The following is a 20488-nucleotide window of genomic DNA, read 5'->3' as shown; positions in this document are numbered from 1 at the left end:
CAAGCAAAATTACATTTATATACATTAACTGATAACATTGTTTAAGCCATCACTAATCACTTTTTTTGATTGCCTGGAATCCATGATAAAGTGTGTAACTTTGTCAATTCTCTCAGATGAAAACAACCAAGAAGGAAAGGAATCACATGTCCATTAAAAAAAAAGCTTAATGACATTAATTATGATTTCATAGAATCATAGATTATCAGGGTTGGAAGGAACCTCAGGAGATCATCTAGTCCAACCCCCTGCTCAAAGCAGGACCAATCCCCAACTAAATCATCCCAGACAAGGCTTTGTCAAGCCTGACCTTAAAAATATCTAAGGAAGGAGATTCCACCACCTCCTTAGGTAACGCATTCCAGTGTTTCACCACCCTCCTAGTGAAAAAGTTTTTCCTAATATCCAACCTAAACCTCCCACACTGCAACTTGAGACCATTACTCCTTGTTCTGTCATCAGCTACCACTGAGAACAGTCTAGAGCCATCCTCTTTGGAACCCCCTTTCAGGTAGTTGAAAGCAGCTATCAAATCCCCCCTCATTCTTCTCTTCCGCAGACTAAACAATCCCAGTTCCCTCAGCCTCTCCTCATAAGTCATGTGTTCCAGTCCCCTAATCATTTTTGTTGCCCTCCGCTGGACTCTTTCCAATTTTTCCACATCCTTCTTGTAGTGTGGGGCCCAAAACTGGACACAGTACTCCAGATGAGGCCTCACCAATGTCGAATAGAGGGGAACGATCATGTCCCTGATCTGCTGGCAATGCCCCTACGTATACCTCCCAAAATGCCATTGGCCTTCTTGGCAACAAGGGCACACTGTTGACGCATATCCAGCTTCTCGTCCACTGTAACCCCTAGGTCCTTTTCTGCAGAACTGCTGCTGAGCCATTCGGTCCCTAGTCTGTAGCGGTGCATGGGATTCTTCCGTCCTAAGTGCAGGACTCTGCACTTGTCCTTGTTGAATCTCATCAGATTTCTTTTGGCCCAATCCTCCAATTTGTCTAGGGTCCTCTGTATCCTATCCCTACCCTCCAGCATATCTACCTCTCCTCCCAGTTTAGTGTCATCTGCAAACTTGCTGAGGGTGCAATCCACACCATCCTCCAGATCCTTTATGAAGATATTGAACAAAACCAGCCCCAGGACCGACCCTTGGGGCACTCCCCTTGATACCGGCTGCCAACTAGACATGGAGCCATTGATCACTACCCGTTGAGCTCGATGATCTAGCCAACTTTCTATGCACCTTGTAGTCCATTCATCCAGCCCATACTACTTTAACTTTCTGACAAGAATACTGTGGGAGACTGTGTCAACAGCTTTACTAAAGTCAAGGAACAACACGTCCACCGCTTTCCCCTCATCCACAGAGCCAGTTATCTCATCATAGAAGGCAATTAGATTAGTCAGGCATGACTTGCCCTTGGTGAATCCATGCTGACTGTTCCTGATCACTTTCCTCTCCTCTAAGTGCTTTAGAATTGATTCCTTGAGGACCTGCTCCATGATTTTTCCAGGGACTGAGGTGAGGCTGATTGGCCTGTAGTTCCCAAGATCCTCCTTCTTCCCTTTTTTAAAGATGAGCACTACATTAGCCTTTTTCCAGTTGTCCGGGACTTCCCCGGATCGCCATGAGTTTTCAAAGATAATGGCCAATGGCTCCGCAATCACATCCACCAACTCCTTTAGCACTTTCAGAAGCAGCGCACCCGGCCCCATGGACTTGTGCTTGTCCAGCTTTTCTAAATAGTCCCGAACCACTTCTTTCTCCACAGAGGGCTGGTCACCTCCTCCCCATGCTGTGCTGCCCAGTGCAGTAGTCTGGGAGCTGACCTTGTTCGTGAAGACAGAGACAAAAAAAGCATTGAGTACATTAGCTTTTTCCATATCCTCTGTCACTAGGTTGCCTCCCTCATTCAGTAAGGGGCCCACACTTTCCTTGACTTTCTTCTTGTTTTTTTATGTCTAAGTACATAAAAGGAAAAGCGTGGAAAAATTCTTAGTGCTTTTCAGCCAGGAAAGTGTTACAGTTATTATAATTATTTTGAAGACTTTAAATCTCAGTTTCCATATTTATGTGTCTCCAGTCTACTCTGCATGGATTAACTGTTAAGTAAAGCCTCATCTTTCATCTTTGTTGCTTTTCTGCATCACTTATAGCACACAACAAAATAATCAGAAAGCTTGTGATGGAGGAATTGCAAGATGTTCAAAATTTCAGTCTGGTTAAGAACCCAGAAGTAGGATGCTCAAGAACTGACAAATTTGGTTCTGCAATGTTGGGTTGGGAATTTCACAAGAACAGGCTTTCTAGTGAAGTTTTCAAGACTTTTGGTCAGGGTGAGCCCAGGAAATGCAGAAGTGTGCTGAAAAAGAATATAGATTATTATTGAGGGGGTAGGATGGAGTAGGGGCAACCAAAGTTTTTCACAGTCAGTGAAAAATGTCCTTTTTTGTGTGGAAAACAATAAATTTAGCCAAAACAAAAAAAAACCCTTTCATTTTCAATATTTAGTAGAAAGTCTACATTTTTCATTTAAATATTTATGAAATAGAAAAACCCATTTCCTCACCAGCTCTAATTATAAATTATTACTTATTAATTATTATTATTAATGTATGTGGTGTAGGGTCTTTTTGGTTATTATTACTTATTTTGCAATCACCACTTTGTAGATTTTTTAAAAAATGTACAGCAGAAGCAGGAAGCCTGCTAAACAACTAGTGGGGCCATTAGACAATCAAGGTGCTAAAGGAGCACTCAAGGACAATAAGGCCATTGTGGAGAAACTAAATGAATTCTTTGCATCAGTCTTCATGGCTGAGGATGTGAGGGAGATTCCCAAACCTGAGCCATTCTTTTTAGGTGACAGATCTGAGGAACTGTCCCAGATTGAGGTATCATTAGAGGAGGTTTTGGAACAAATTGATAAATTAAACAGCAATAAGTCACCAGGACCAGATGGTATTCACCCAAGAGTTCTGAAGGAACTCAAGTGTGAAATTGCAGAACTACTAACTGTAGTCTGTAACCTATCATTTAAATCAGCTTCTGTACCAGATGACTAGAGGATAGCTAATGTGATGCCAATTTTTAAAAAGGGCTCCAGAGGTGATCCTGGCAATTACAGGCCTGTAAGCCTGACTGCAGTACCGGGCAAACTGGTTGAAACTATAAAGAACAATATTGTCAGACATATTGATGAACATAATCTGTTGAGGAAGAGTCAACAGGGTTTTAGTAAAGGGAACTCATGCCTCACCAATCTACTAGAATTCTTTGAGGGGATCAACAAGCATGTGGACCAAGGGGATCCAGTGGATATAGTGTACTTAGATTTTCAGAAAGCCTTTGACAAGGTCCCTCACCAAAGGCTCTTAAGCAAAGTAAGCTGCCACGGGATAAGAGGGAAGGTGCTCTTATGGACTGGTATCTGATTAAAAGATAGGAAACAAAGGGTATGTATAAATGGTCAGTTTTTGAATGGAGAGAGGTAAATAGTGGTGTCCCCCAGGATCTGTTCTGGGACCAGTCCTATTCAACATATTCATAAATAATCTGGAAAAAGGGGTAAACAGTGAGGTGGCAAAATTTGCAGGTGATGCAAAATTACTAAAGATAGTTAAGACCCAGGCAGACTACGAAGAGCTACAACAGGATCTCTCAAAACTGGGTGACTGGGCAACAAAATGGCAGATATAATTTAATGTTGATAAATGCACAGTAGTGCACATTAGGAAACAGTGTGAACTATACATATTAAATGATGGGGTCTAAATTAGCTGTTACCACTCAAGAAAAAGATCTTGGAGTCATTGTGGATAGTTCTCTGAAAACATCCACTCAATGTCAGCAGCAGTCAAAAAAGTGAAGAGAATGCTGGGAATAATTAAGAAAGGGATAGATAATAGGACAGAAAATATCATGTTGCCTCTATATAAATCCATGGTATGCCCACATCTTGAATACTGTGTGCAGATGTGGTCGCCCCATCTCAAAAAAGATGTATTGGAATTGGAAAAGGTTCAGAAAAGGGAAATAAAAATTATTAGGGATATGGAATGGCTTCCGTATGAGGAGAGATTAATAAGACTGCAACTTTTCAGCTTGGAAAAGAGACGGCTAAGGAGAGGTATGTTTGAGGTCTATACAATCATGACTGGTGTAGATAAGGAAGTGTTGTTTACTACTTCTCATAACATAAGAACTCGGGGTCACCAAATGAAATTAATAGGCAGCAGGTTTAAAACGAATAAAAGGAAGTATTTCATCACACAACGCACAGTCAACCTGTGGAACTCCTTACCAGAGGATGTTGTGAAGGCGAAGACCATAACAGGCTTCAAAAAAGAACTAGATAAATTCATGGAGGATAGGTCCATCAATGGCTATTAGCCAGGATGGGCAGGAATGGTGTCCCTAGCCTCTGTTTTCCAGAAGCTGGGAATGAGCGATAGGGGATGGATCACTTGGTGATTACCTGTTCTTTTCATTCCCTCTGGGCCTCCTAGCACTGGCCACTGTCAGAAGACAGGATACTGGGCTAGATGGACTTTTGGTTTGACCCAGTAGGGTTGTTCTTATGTTCTTATTCAAGAAGGAGCCTGAGGACCCCAAATTCTAAGGACAGACAAATAGATAAAGTTGGGAAGGGGGACAACAAAAGGGACTCTCTATAAACAAGTCAACAAGATTCACTATAGAAAGAAAAGCATAAGTGGGGTTTTAAGAGGGACTTAATAGTAAAGAAGTCCTTTTAGATGAGTTCAGAGAGGTTGAACCATGCCTAAAAGGCTTTCTGGAAGGATGTTGTTCCAAGGCTATTGTGTGTATCTGAATGGTCTTCAACTTTAAAAAAGGGATCGTTTTGGTTCAGTTTGATTTTTTGGCAAAGACTCAGGGTGTTCTTTATTTTTTTTAACCTAGTTTGATCATCCTTACTGATAAGTCCACCTCTTGTGGGAAAGTGCTGTACACTTTAGGTAAATAATTCTCATTTTAGAAATTAATTAGATTATGTAGGATACAGCAATACATTCCTTTAATGGGCGCTACCCTTAATAGATTCTTGAAATAACTGGATGTCATATAAATACACTTGAGTCGAGCTCTTTTGCACTTCGCTATAGATCTTTCTGCCAGAGCCTATTAGGTTTAACACATCTCTTTGATTCAGCAGCTGTTTCTTCTTCCCATAAACAAGAAACTAGGATGAAGGGGAGCTTCCTTTAATAATCTCGTATCACAGATTGTGGCTCAGAGAAGGAAACTTTGAAGGGTTTAACATGAATAAGAGACACACAGTCTTACTATTATGTGATGGGAGAATATGATAGAATCCACTGTTAGTCTCCTTCATATGTCCTCTGCTAATTAAGACTACTATAATCACTATGCATTCATTGTAATGAGAGGATTCATACATTTTATTATGTATGGTATTAATATGTCATAGTAGCTTTTCATTTTTACATGCTATAGCACAGAGGATAAGCATGAACCTTCTTTGAAATCTTATTCTAAATACTTCATCCTAATTTGTACTTCTTACACATATAAACTCTGGTTGAGCTCTCAGTTCCACATGGCAGATCATGATTTATAGTGATATAACTTATCAAAATATGTTCCATAATTAGTTGCAGTTGATAAGTCACCACCGGCTTTTTTGAGACCCTGATGCACTGTGTATAGCCCATCACCCAATTATAAGAGCATGTGTGAGGCTGTAATTGAAAAAAGTTTTGTACTACTGATGTTACTGAAGAGATGGCACATGGCTCAATAGGATTAATGGTAAAATAGCAAATTTCCGGCTAGCTTAACTGGAAAACAAATGAATTGTTTGTGACTGTTAATTACATTTAAATTATTTTCCCTGCAACAGATTCTGAAAAGATGTTCAAATATATGCTGTCCTAAATATACTGACTCATAGTCTATCCCTATGTCAATGTGGCACAAAAACGAGCACAAAAAGGAATGTGGAATAAAAAAACAGGCACGTACAAGCCTTCTATGCTGCTGCTTGACAAGGTTAATGCTAGTGCTCACAGGGGAATTGTAGAGCTAGTGGATATTGAGCATCTTGAATTAGGATGGAGTTAGATCACAGTGGCATACCATATACCTTCTACTTGTTGGAGGTGTACTTGTTTGATTTTCAGTGGACCCCATACATCATGCTGTCCTGGAAGGTGGAGAGCTGTGCCACTGGTGACAGAGGTGGATTTAAGGAGAGGGCACAATGGACTAATGATCTCTATGGAACCCAATACTAGTTCATTTGAAGGGGTCTTCAGAGTAGTTGTGTTCTACACCACCTTGGCCTCCTATTTTCAAGTTAGCATCTTCTACTCCAATTCTCAGTCTCTCTTTCTTCCCCCTCACTCATTCTCTCTCTTTCAGTCTCTTTATCCCTTTCACATACTGCAGCTTATGAGGGGGTGAGGTGCTGTTGTCTGACACATGATGGTAGCAACAGAGGAGCCCTCTTCTGTTCTGAACTGTATAAACCAGGGAGAGAGGTCAGCAACACTAAGCAGAGACTCCCCCTCAGCCCAAGTGCAGCACAAGCTTGGAGGAGATTGGTTGCTGAAGACAGAGTCATGGCAACTGGAAGTAGGGTTTAATGGCATTCTATACCCAATAGTTACAATAAGTTCCAGCAGAGACTATTAACACAATTTCCTCTTTGCACATATTCATAACGTTCTCAGACATCACCTTTTAGGATGAAATTCCCCATGAATTTCCATGAAAATCTCCCCCACTTGTGAATTCATTTGGAATAGTACTACAATAGGGATGAATTTCACCCACTGTGTTATACCACTCATTTTAATGAAATGAATATTGATAAACTTAACTAGATATGATGTGATGTCCCAATTATCTAACCATGTATGATGACAGTTATAACACACAACATGGGCATGGAGGAAAAGACATTTCTATATGTATATTACAGTTAATTTGAGTATGCTCTAACAAATTATATTTGCAAGTATTTTGGTACCTGTTTTGATGCTGGTATCAGTGGTTGCTGCATAGCACTTATTCTCCTTGGGAAAGAGTGGACAGGTTCTGCTTAACTGACTGCTTGAGACACACATCTCTTTCCCATGCCCTTCTGGGGGTGGGAGTGGGGGTGCAGTTTCTGCCAGTACAGTGACCAAGAAAAGAGAGAAGCTGACTAGAGCTGCACAGCTCAATGTGCTTGGATGTCCTGCCAAGTTGATGAATGGATTGTCAGAAGTGATATTTGGGGAAAAATTGTTTTTGATGAATGTTATAAAAATATGAGAAGTACAGTGATGTAGCTGAATCGAAACCATTGTTATACAACAAAAGCAATGGAGGAGAAGGGGATAAGCCTGCATTATACAAGTTGAAGAATATATGTAAATGACTAAGACTCAGGCCAGTAAATATGCCTTATTAACAGGCATTTCAAATTAACCTTGGACTTTGTTGACATACTAACTTCTTTTCTGGAAATAGCAGGCCTAATAATGTACATCGGTCTGACCATCTGCCTTATTTCAGACAGTTTAAATGTTGTTTTCTTGCATATTTTATTTCAACTTGATTTGCTCAGCAGATCATGACCCAGTTGTATCTGTTCTTATATGTTTTTATTTACTCATACATAAACTTGCATCTCCACTCCAAATTTAATTGGACAGCAGTTGCGAACAAGTAAATATACCAGACCAGCTGTTTGTTCTTTTAGATGGGATAATGTATACTTTTATGACCATTGCAGTAATAAATTCCCGATATCTGTCTATCTGAAGTGCAAACACTTATTTTAATGCTATTTTAAGGTTGAAAATTCAAATATACAAAAATTTGGAAATTCCAAAGTTTAGGTTTCACTGTAATATTCAATCAGTTAAACGGCACAGCCTGGAAATGTTATGATATATTAAAATACATACAATAGAGATGTATAGGGTGTATAATTCTCAGCAAATAATTTTCATGTTAAATATAGCCTCTCTTTGGAAATGTATTTGTTTTTACAAATTAACTCAACTTTTTGAAAGTTTTATCATCATCATCAAGTAATTGCAAACAAACAATCTGTTATGAATATTTGATACTTGATATTTGAAATTCAAGCTATTATTGTTAACTAAGACTGGTCACAAAATCAGATGGTGACATACCTGTTTCTTGATTGGATTAATATAACTTGAACTGCAACTTTTGCATCTCCGGCAGTTTAAGGAGAAGTAGCAAACAACCAAGATGAGGGATTTTTTTTAAAAAAGGGAACATTTTTAAGGAAGCATTTTTAGAAAAATTAAATCACTGTTGTCTGAGTCCAGAGTTTAAATTAAACGTTGTGTTATATCACTCACACAAAGTAATTTAGTGAGCAATTGTAGCTGCAAGGGGTATATGCAGATCCTCATCTGGCCAGTTTGATTGCTGCTTTCTCAAAATTCTGGTGATGAGTTGAGGAAATACGGTGCCCTGTTGAATTAATAAGCAGCGTCCCATTCCATATAAAATATAACAAGTGCATTTTTCATTTACTGGTCTGTAATTTTCAGTCACCAGCATGAGAGTTATTGATAGGATGCAGTCAGCTCTTTGTGTGACTGCTATAATGGTCTCTGATCCAAAGTTCTGGCAAGGGGTTTTGAGAATCATGTTCCATCTTGTGACGAGCGAACGTCAACACTTGAGCGTGTAAGCTTAACACATTTGCTTTCTGCAACCAGTTCATTAAGTACAACTTGATCACTTTAATGTTTTTTATGTTCACTTTCTGCCAAGTAGTGAACACAAACAAAATAAGTTTATTTTTAAAACTTAAAGTAGGAAACCTATTAGTGTTAATTAGAACTGGGTGAAAATTCTCAGGGCAAAATCTTGGAACCATAGAGTAGCCCGAGTGGTCAGGCTGTGCACTGGGGATCTCTTCTTGGGTTCAGAGAGAAGGAATCCTCTCTCTTTGCTTGTGGAGGGGTAGCGGAGCCATTCATGGTATGTCTACACTGTATTGTAAACTCTGGCTCGGTGAGACCCAGGCTTTTAGGCTCGTGTTTCCAAGGCTGCGCTTGAGCATCCACACCATTTACAATTGCTGGACCTGGGTCTCACAGCTGTGCTAGCAAGTCCATGCTGCACTACACAGACCTTCTGACTTGGGTCTGCAGCATGAGTTGAATCCATTTTGCAGAATGACAAGGCTTGGAATGAGTCACAGTAGGACTTGGGATGTGATCCACTCCTCTAGCAGAATCCTGAGTACTTGCTGACCCAAGTTACACTGATTTGGGTGGAGTGAAGCAGGGCTTGATCTCATTCCTGAATCAAGGCTTAGTGTGTAGTGCAGACATCCTCTCAGTGCCTACTATTGTGGTCTTAGGATTCAGCAGTCTTATAGACTCATAACTGCTGTGGAAAATGGCTGGTAGAGCCACATAATCACAGATCCACTGCTGCATCTCTCCACACACCCCTGAATAGAACAAAACACTGCAGAAGTGTATAGGATCCTTCTCCCTTACCTCTTTCTGTATCAGTTCTTCACAGACTCACCTAGGGCTCACCACTGATGCAGAAAGAAGGAACACAGTTTGGGTCTAATGCTTCACAGCTGGCATTAAATGAGAAGCATAGAAACAGAAAATACTTCACATGTGCAGCATGACCTTACCCTCATTGTGTAGAGACCTTAAAGAATGGCTTTCCTGTTCTCTGATGCTTGATTTCTTAACCTTATGTTGCATAATTTTAGTTTTTAGATTTAATTTCCATAGTGTTGATTTCTTTTTTGCTTTGTCTCCTTTCTTTGTGTAAGATAAGAAGAAAAATTAGAAGGGGGGGGGGAAACAGAGGAAAATGGGTTAAAATGCCTCAGTACTGCAAAAGCACTATAGAGAACAGACTTGAATCTTGACACCTTTCAGGCCCAATGTAAAATTCACCTGTCTGCAGAAACTATTGCAAAATAACAATAACAATACATGTAATATCCTGTCAAGGTTCCTTCCCTACTCTGAACTCTAGGGTACAGATGTGGGGACCTGCATGAAAACCCCCCTAAGCTTATTTTTACCAGCTTAGGTTAAAACTTCCCCAAGGTACAAACTATTTTACCTTTTGTCCCTGGACTTTATTGCTGCCACCACCAAGTGTCTAACAAATATAACAAGGAAAGAGCCCATTTGGAAACATCTTTCTGTCCAAAATCTCCCCAAGCCCTATACCCCCTTTCTTGGGGCAGGCGTGATAAAAATCCTCACCAATTTGCATAGGTGAACACAGACCCAAACCCTTGGATCTTACGAACAATGAAAAAGCAATCAGGTTCTTAAAAGAAGAATTTTAATTGAAGAAAAAGTAAAAGAATCACCTCTGTAAATACCTTACAGGGTAATCAGATTCAGAACATAGAGAATTCCTCTAGGCAAAACCTTAAGTTACAAAAAGATACAAAAACAAGAATATACATTCCATTCAGCACAACTTATTTTATCAGCCATTTAAACAAAACAGAATCTAACGCATATCTAACTAGATTGCTTACTGACTTTTTACAGGAGTTGTGACCTGCATTCCTACTCTGGTCCCAGCAAAAGCATCACACAGACAGAGAGAACCCTTTGTTTTTCCCCTCCCTCCAGCTTTGAAAGTATCTTGTTTCCTCATTGGTCATTTTGATCAGGTGCCAGCGAGGTTATCTTAGCTTCTTAACCCTTTACAGGTGAAAGGGTTTTTCCTCTGGCCAGGAGGGATTTAAAGGGATTACCCTTCCCTTTATATTTATGACATATCAATGCTTCCTTTCTTTATACTGTAGAACAGTCTACTATATCTGAAAGAATTCTAATTTCAAAGAAAATAATAATAATAGTAATAATAATGTCCATGAAAACTAGAAACATTTTTGGAACCTCTGTGAATCTGAGATACCAATGTAATTACAATTTTCCATGTCTGCAGAAAAGAAGTTGTTGCAGAATTTGATCCTGTGTGCTTATTGATAAAATGCCTTTAAAACTGTACTGCTTTTATAATACTCTTTTCTTCGTCTGAAGACTACTTGTTAACATTCTCCTTCACTGTGTATTTATATGTATTTAGGATTTCCAGTCCTTCGTGTGAACTTTTACATTCCAGACATAAAAATTAGTTTTGAAATACTCATAAAATTCTGGAACACTTGATATACATTCTCATACATTTCAAAAACCTGATGCACAGTCCTTATGGTATGTTAATAAATGACGCAAAGCTTTATGCCATTAACCATGAATAAAATGTTTTAGTGTCTTCTAAACTCAAGCTATGTTATAATGGGCTAACTTTGTATAAAATAATGCTACATGATACTCATGAAAATAAAAATTCAGTCTTCAAGTTCAGATTAAATCATTTTATCTACGGCCCTAACAATCAGTTCTGTACAGATAAGGTGTAGAAAGTGACAGTGGAATTGGTAAACATTATTATGAATATAATTAGATTATGGGAGACAGAAGGATGATCCAGGGGTTAGGGTAGCAGCCTGAGAGTCAGGAGATCTAGGTTCAATTCCCTACTCTGCCAGCTACTTCCTGGATGATATTTGATTGGCCATTTATTATCTCTGGGCCATAGTTTCCCATCTGTAAAATGGGGATACATATACATGGGTGTTGTAAGCTGTAAGTTTTAAAGTTTTTGCCTCTTCAGACTCTTGTTTAAGATTGTCACCAGGTATGTAAATTAGTATGATGTCTAGCATTGTTGTGTTGGGGAGACCAGTCCAGTAACAACTACCACAAACATAACAGCTATCAGACTAATATTTTTTGGTCTCAATCAGGCTGGGCTGAATTCAAGTTGGTAAAAAATATCTTATTACCAATCCCTCAGGCTACCAGTCCCCTGAAATGTCAGATTAGACATTTTGTGCAGTAAAGTCAACAGAGCAGAAAAACAAATCTTGAATCTCTGTTTTATACAGTGGTCACAGGAGCTAAGTGGACATTTCCAAACCAAAGAACTGCAGCTCTATATATCATAAATGTAAAAAATCACAATGGAACAGGCCCCACAAAATAGTTCTGCCTGACAGCTAGAGTTCAGGTATTTTGAACCAATAGGTCCTCCTGTAACCACTCCTGTAGAAATGTGCATGAATAGTACAGCCACCATGCCAGGTGAGTAACTGACACTGTACAGATAGGTACAAGGCCTTTGTACCTAAACAGCCACAATAGGTTACATAAGACAAAAATGGGAGCCGTACGCTAAGATTACAGATTTGGTTGATACAGGTAATAGTGTTGATGTCATGTACTTAGAGTTTTGTAAGGCATTTGACCAGGTACCATTTGACATTTTAATTATAAAACTAGAAAGATATAAAAATAACATGGCCTGCATTAAATGGATTAAAAGCTGGCTAATGGATAGACCTCAAAATGTAATTGTAAATGGGGAATCTTCATTGAAGGGATGCTTTTCTAGTGGGATCTGGCAGGGATTGGTTCTTGGCCCTGCACTATGTAACACTTTTATTAATGACCTGGAAGGAAACATAAAATAATCACTGATAAAGTTTGTGGATGACAAAAATTGTGGGGAGTGGTAAATAATGAAGACAGGTCACTAATACTGAGCGATCTGAATCTCTTGGTAAATTGGGCACAAACAAGTGGTGTGTTTTATTACGGCTAAATGTAAATCTACACATATAAGAACAAAGAGTGTAGGCCATACTTACAGGAAGGGGGACTCTACTGTGGGAAGCAGTGAGTTTGAAAAGGATTTGGGGGGTCATGGTGGCTAATCAGTTGAACATGACTCCCAGTGAGATACTGTGGCTGAAAGGGCTAAATGCAGTCCTTGGACGCATAAACAGGGGAATCTCAAGTAGGAATAGAGGTTATTTTACCTCTGTATTTGGCACTGGTGCAACTACTGCTGAAATGCTGTGTCCAGTTCTGGTGTCCAAAATTCAAGAAGGATGTTGATAAATTGGAGAGGATTCAGGGAAGAGTCACAAAAATGATCACAGGATTAGAAAACCTGCCTTATAGTGATAGAATTGATGAGCTCAATCAATTTAGCTTATCAAAGAGGAGGTTAAAGGTTGACTTGGTTACAGTGTGTAAGTACCTACATGGGAAACAAAAATTTAATTAATGGACCCTGCAATCTAGCAGAGGAAGGTATAACATGATCCAGTGTCTGGAAGTTGAAGCTAGACAAATTCAGATTGGAAATAAGGCACACAGCTTTAACTCTGAGGGTGATTATTCACTGGAACAATTTACTAAGGTATTAAAGTAGTAATGAATTTCCCCATCACTGACCATTTTAAAATGAATATTCTATGTTTTTCTAAAAGATTTGCTATAGGAGTTATTTTGGGGGAAGTTCTGTGGTCTGTGTTATACAGGGTGTCAGACTAGAGGATCACAATGGTCCCTTCTGGCCTTGGAATCTATGAATTATACAGTTGCTATTATCGCTCACTCCCATGCAAAGTGACAATGTTTGGCACATGTGGGTTATCATCCATTTGCAAGGGAACGATACATTGTATTATAATAGAGGGACTGTATTAGTACTAGTCACATTAGAGGGGATATAAATAGATTATTAAAGAGTTAATGGGAAGGAATTCCTCCAGTTGCTGCATCTAAATATGCCATTTTCCCCATATTTGTTTTAATTAGGTCTGTTGTGTACCTATAACCTGATTGAATTCTCACTAAATATTTCTTATATCTTATTGGAACTGAAATTTGTATTATGTTAGGGCTACTTTTTTTTTAAATGCGTGACTAAATATAGTCCCCTAAAGTTCATACTCATGGATTTAAAAAGTAAGGAATAAAATGCAGAAGCATGATCTAATAATACTGATGCCAGTATGATGCCAAGGTGAACTGTTCCACAGTTTTGAAAAATCAGGTAATGTATTTAGGTGTATAACTATGTTTTTAGGAGCCTAACTTGAGGCAGCTATTTTTGATAATATTTGCCTGGTTTCTTTTCACCCTCCTAACAAGCTGCCCTGGACTCTTTCAGCCTTCATGAGGAAATGCAGCTATATTTAGCTTTCCTTGCATCCCAAATGACCTGATCAGGCTGATTTTGCTTTCTCTGGCTTCCAAAGGTCCCCAAGATACTGAAATTGCAACTAGAGGGTATCAGTACAGTGTAGCTCATTAGATCCATGCTCCCTTTCCTCCAACCAGGCCCTTTCAGCAGAGATACCAAAGGAGCTGCTATGTGCCTCTTGCACTGAGTGATTCTCCTAGGGCAAGACAGGCTGTCTCTCTACAGCCAATATCTTCCAGGGGCAAAGTAACTCCATCAGAATGGACAACCTGGTCAATAGGCTCGAGAAACATTTGGCCAGTCATCTAATCAGTGGAAAACATGTGTAACAAGAAGTTTTAAATCTATTTCCAAAGCTGAATGTGCTGTGCAATTATGATAATTTTTTTAAAAAAAAAGAAAAATTCAGTAAATGAATGACATATAGGAAGCACTGTTTCTAAACAGAGTGGTTTTCAAAATGTCCCATGAGGCACGAACAGTTCTTTAACAATAAAAGTGAAGAAATAAGGGAAATCCACATACTTTGTGGGTAACAGTATACAATTGTTGGTTGATTTGCTCTGGTGGACTCCAGTCTTTTAAACCTTTTGTGATGTTATTAACTATAGTTCAAATTCTCTGAAATGAACATTCTATGAATTATCTGGGAAATCATCATCTGAGTCATAAAAAAATAGAGCTAAAAATAATCCCTTTTCCTGTGGACCAATCTGTTTGCTGTGTGTTGCGTAAAAAAGGATTATATATGCATTTTATTTATTTTTTCTATTGGGGAAGAGGGGGATAAATCATTTGTTTTTTTTTACTGAAAAGTCTTTCTTCCAGTCATAACTATATTCAAAATCTAGAGCAAGTAAGTAAATATTGAAGACTGAAATAAAATCCACAGGGAAAATGTAATACGGTAGGTTTTTATCACAAACAAGTTAAGATAGAAACCTTGATAATGAACTATTGTACTTACATTTTTACTTACTGAAAAAACAACAACAATATTCATCATGAATCCAAGTCAAACTCTTTGATTCCCAATATGGCTTGCATACAAGATCATCTTTCATTATAGAGATGTATAGATTCTTACAAGGCTGCAGTTGTAAAATTGAAGGTCCAACCTCAGATATCAGAGTGATGGGAATGTTTTAAATGCTTTGACAAATTGTCTAGATGCAGCATGCACATAAATATGTGCACAATTCTGTATTTACATTTGTAAATGTAATCGTGATAATTTGTTTGTACAAATGTGTACATAGAACTACATCTCTGCTTTAGCAAAATATGGCTCCCATTTGCTGCAATAACTTCCATTTCCTTAAAATCTTACCTTTGTCAGCCAATAATGACTTTTTTTTTGCTTGTATGTCATTTATCCATTATCTGTTAAGCATAGTATCTGAGTACACCTTATACATCAATGAATTGATCCTCACAATACCTCTCTGAGTAGAGAAATATTTTACAGATGGAAAACTGAGGTACTGAAAGATTATGCAACTTGCCCAGCTTCACACAGGAGCTTCAGGGGCAGAACTAGGAAGAGAATCCAAATCTCTTGGGTTCCAATTTGATAGCTTACCCACAAAACCATCTATCTTTCATTGCTCTAAAACGTTGAAATGCCATTTTTACCCACTGCCATTAAATAAATATTTTCCTTTAACACTTCTACCAGATCGGGAGTCTCTCATGATAAAGTATAAGATGGGGCAGTTCAACAATTATACCCAGAAGAGCTTCTTTCCGGTTCAATATTTAGACTAGATTAGAGGCACACTGGAAAGTGTGTTCACGTGACCCACTTTAGTTACAACCTTTCAAGCAATGGACTGAGGATTAGATGCAAATAAAACAGTTTTCCATTGAATACGAGGTGCAAAAATAATAGGAAATCATCTTCCATTAGAATTAGCACTTGAGAAAGAGACATTGTAATGGAATATGTACAGTCTAAACATTCTTACCCCAGTCCTCGTTATAGGTAAAGCCATAGCTTAACAGACATCATTTAAACTTGGTATGTGATGTTTCATGGAATGTCTTTAGCTAGTTCTTTGTATAAATTGTACACAGTTTTCTTGAGTGACTGATAAAAATGCAGAGTCTTGATTTCCTATTCTGCTGCAATCACATCTTAAGTAATTTCTAATTCACAAATATTTGAAAAATAAAAAAGTACTAAGAGAAAAATCAATTGTAGCTTTGCATATATTACAAAATAGTGACTAATATAATGACACCAATTTATACCAGTTGAGGATCAGACCCAATACCTACAAAGTGAGTAAAATATTAAACAGTGTTCCCTCACATTGCTATTGTCCAACAAACCTATTTATTTTGTGACTATCTGTCCAGCTAATTCCTGCATGAAACACTAGGCAATGTAACATTTTGTTTTGCAAGTAATACTATGCAACGTAATAAATGAGCTGAATATTTTTTATTTAGATACACTTATTGTATGTGGAGCTTTTTATTATTACTGCAAGTGTGCTGCACGATGATGTAACAAAAAACCTTGTTGAAGATGGAAAGAGGAAAGAGTTGAGGTCACTGGGCATAACTCTGAAATTCATGAGTGCAATTGAAATATCAATTTTGAAATTTCAATAAAAATGGTGGATTTTTGTTTGTTCATGTTATCTGCATTAAATCCAGCCATTACAAAGCGCCCTCTTTTGTAAATGATGTTGTCCGTTGGAGAAGACCTATATACAAACGAAACCTAAAATTGTAACTTGCTGTAAGAAGGAAACTTCTTTTGACAGTATTAAAGCTCAATTTGTCACCCACGTTTTAGTGTTAGAATGATGTTCAAAGTTTAACTGATGATTACCAAAACACAAAGTTATAGTGTCTATATACAAAAGAGAGACAGTGACCCATTTTTTAAATAAGGAAAATTGCCGTCTATGGTAGTTGAATGAATGTAAAGTTGGGTGTCTGTGGAGTGAATGATTTCTGTTTCAATGTTTATACTAATGTTGCATTTCTAGATTATTTTTGAAAATGTTAAATTAGTTTTGTAAGATGACATGTCCAATTGGTGCATGTAGCAATACCAGCTCTCTAAAGCTGAACAAAACAAAGCAATCATATTGCATGAGTACCACTTTGAGGCTATTTTTTTTGCTTTCATCGACAGGAGGATGCTCTTGAACTTTTTTTTCTAGTCACCAAATGTGGAGGAACGTGTCAGTTTGTATGTGTAGGTGTAGGTGTATGCATGACTGAGTAACTATATACCCACCTAGAGACCACATTTGAAACTGGTCCCAGAATCAGCCTTAAGCTAAATAATTTTTCTGTTTACAAGATCACACATGCATAACTAACTATCTGTTATTTAAATCCTGAGAAGTCATGTTAGTTTTACCCCAAAAAAAATGGTTTAAAGTTAAATAGAAAAAAGCTCTGTTATCCTGAAATGTATTAGAATGTTTCATGTAATTATATCATGAAGTTTAGCTACTGCCGAACCACCTACAATTTTGGAATGCAGCCTCATAAATGTCATTAGAACTGCAGTATAAATATTAGCTTTGGTTTGAAAGTGGTTTGATCCTCCCTGTACGAGCCATATGGCTGGAAAAACAACTTACTGTTTATTGGCATTGAGATTGGTAATCACCTGTTATTTTGAGACTGATAGTTAAAGTGGGAACATAACAGTCTAGATGTATTTGTGAAGTAAGTTATATAGTGTGGTATATGGGGACTATAATTAGGAGTAATGGAATGAAATTAAGAATAGGAACATTTAGTCGGAAACCAGGAGAAACATCTTGGCAGTCATCGATATTCAGCTGTGGAATCACTTCAAAGATTGGTAAAAACCTCTTTGCTCTTAAATTGTGCCTGGTCAAAGCACTAGGGTGCTGCAAGGGACAGCCCTGCATCAGCAAGCTGGTAGACTGGATGATCTAATAGGGTTTTTCCATCACTAATTTGTATGATAATCTACCTCTGAACCAGCAGGAACACCTCTGTAAAAGATTTGTACTTTTAAGTCCTTGTGACAGATGGGGTGACACATAGCAGTAGAGGAACACTACATGGGAAGATTGTGATCCCTCACACTTGAAAACAGCCACCCTTTTTGTCTTTTAACATATTCTCAAGCAATGTTGAAAATGGTGAAACACTGAAATAAGGATAAGAATAGACTAAAATAGCAAAACTTCATCTTAAATATTTTCTGTCAAAAATACTCATTTGTGAAAATGAGATGCATTATTGGAATTTTTATTCTAATTTTATTCTATTTTATCCCACAGTAGATAAATATAAAATTGTCTTGAGATATCAGATTTCTTCCTGGTGAAACTTCCACTAGCACCATGAGATCCTTGAGCATTTTGCTTAAGTAAATGTCCTCTTCGCTTAGTTAAAACCCAAAATAATTACTCTTCCTCACTGGTCACTATTACTTGATTCAATTTCAGTTTTGATTTCACTATACTATATAATGGAAGATACAGAGGGAGACGAACAGTGAGGTTCAATTCCACTTTTTTTCATACCCTATATACTAAAATGCAAAATTCACCCACAAAAATAAATTTTATATGGAAAAAGAACTCTTTACTTCTATTTTCCCCCAGGAAGAGTCTTGCTAGCAAAAGGAAGATGTGCCATCATCATCATCATCATCATCACAGAACAGAGAAAAAGGTCTCCACAAGACAGACAGTCATGAAGGAGGGTAAGTAGCAGGAAGCACTCTCTCAAAAGGTTTATATCTTGGATAAAAGAAGGATAAGCATATGGTTTTTTGGATGCTTTTCTGAACTATCCCTGAATTATGGATTTTTTGATATGGGCCCATAATTAGTCTTAAAACAAAACCTTAGGCTTACTCTCATGAGCAAACCCACTGAGTTTAATAGGACTGTTCAAATGAGTATGAGTACCTATGCACAATATGCGTAAGTGTTTTCAGCATCAAATTTTTAGAGAGCATCTGCTTTTCATATTAATTTATAAATCATGCAGGTGCTTTTGAAAAATATTACCTTCCCAGCCTAAATGATTTAATCTGCAGGGTAAATTAAATCTGTGATTGGCATAATTCTAACTATTTTAGGGTTGTTAATTTTTTCTTGCTGTGGACAAAGAAGATAGCCTGAGATTTTCAAAAGGTACCCAAGGCAGGTACCCATCGAAAACCATCAATATTTGAGTGACATTTGGGGCTAGCTCCTGGACATGCTGAAATCAACAAAAGTTTTAATGGGAACAAGATTAGACTCCTAATATTTTGAAAAATAAATAAATTTTGCAATTATTACCAAATTTGTAATTTTAAAATCTCAGCCTCTCTTTGATTTTTATATGCATTACAAAATATCAGACATAATATACACTCCAATAAAACATGTTCAGTGTATAGTCCATTTGAGTAATACCATTAGTATAATAAAAACACTATTATAGGGAGTATCTGTTGTTCCTTTAAAGCTATAACTTTTCCTCTAAGTTTTAAGTCCACAGAGATGATAGTAGGATAAGTTTATAAACTACCAGAAACAAATTTCCAAGCACCTTTTATCTCTTTCAGAAGAACAGAGATTAGAGCAAGATTACACCAGTTTAGAAAATCTTATGGGGATAATTCACGGCTAAATCTTCTGTTATAATGGGAGTAAAATCCAGTCCTAAAACAAAAGTTAGCAGAAAGTCTGTTGGGGCCAGATACTTTCCTTGCCCACAGTGATGGAATAGCTAGCATAATCCTTTCTTGAGAAATATTATTCTCTAGTGAAGTAGCTTCCTTTTTCAAAATCATACATCACTAGGAATCAGCAAGGCACAATGATCATAGGATTTGCTTTCTTCACTACCATGCATATGGTTTCATATAAAATTTGGGAAATTTATTATGATTTGATGGTCCACTGATACAAAAGGTTTTAATGTGTGGTTGGTTTTTTTTTTAAAATGCCCTACACTGTTCTGCTTTTCAACTGCCATAGAAGGATTTTGTTGGCTTCCTCCTCCTTTTCACAAATCTTGTTTTTAGCTGAAGGACATGGCTTTTTTGCAGCTCTGAGACTTTTGTGTATTTTGTAAAGAATTAACAGTGCCTGAAGCATTTTAGGATTTCTGTATATGGAATCTCTGTGCTGATCAAACATCACAGTTTGGTATTTAATGGACAAATAAGCAGTTGTCCTCTTTCAAGGCATTTACACCATTGCCTGATGCTGGTTGAAAAGCTATTTTACTGAATGACTTCAGCTTGCGTTACAAAAACCACATATCTGATGCTTAATAAACTCTTCTAAAGTTGCACCTTGTAAAAAAAAGCCATTGCTTTAGTCTAATGAATTGGAGCTGAAAACAATGAAGTGAGAGTAGGGAAGGTAATTCCCAGCACAGTGAACAGCATGGTAGAAC

The sequence above is a fragment of the Lepidochelys olivacea genome (assembly GCF_965140295.1).
Source record: "Lepidochelys olivacea isolate rLepOli2 genome assembly, chromosome: 4".
Classification (NCBI taxonomy): Eukaryota; Metazoa; Chordata; order Testudines; family Cheloniidae; genus Lepidochelys; species Lepidochelys olivacea.
The sequence above is the reverse complement of the archived record's forward strand: the minus strand, read 5'-3'. Positions refer to the sequence as shown.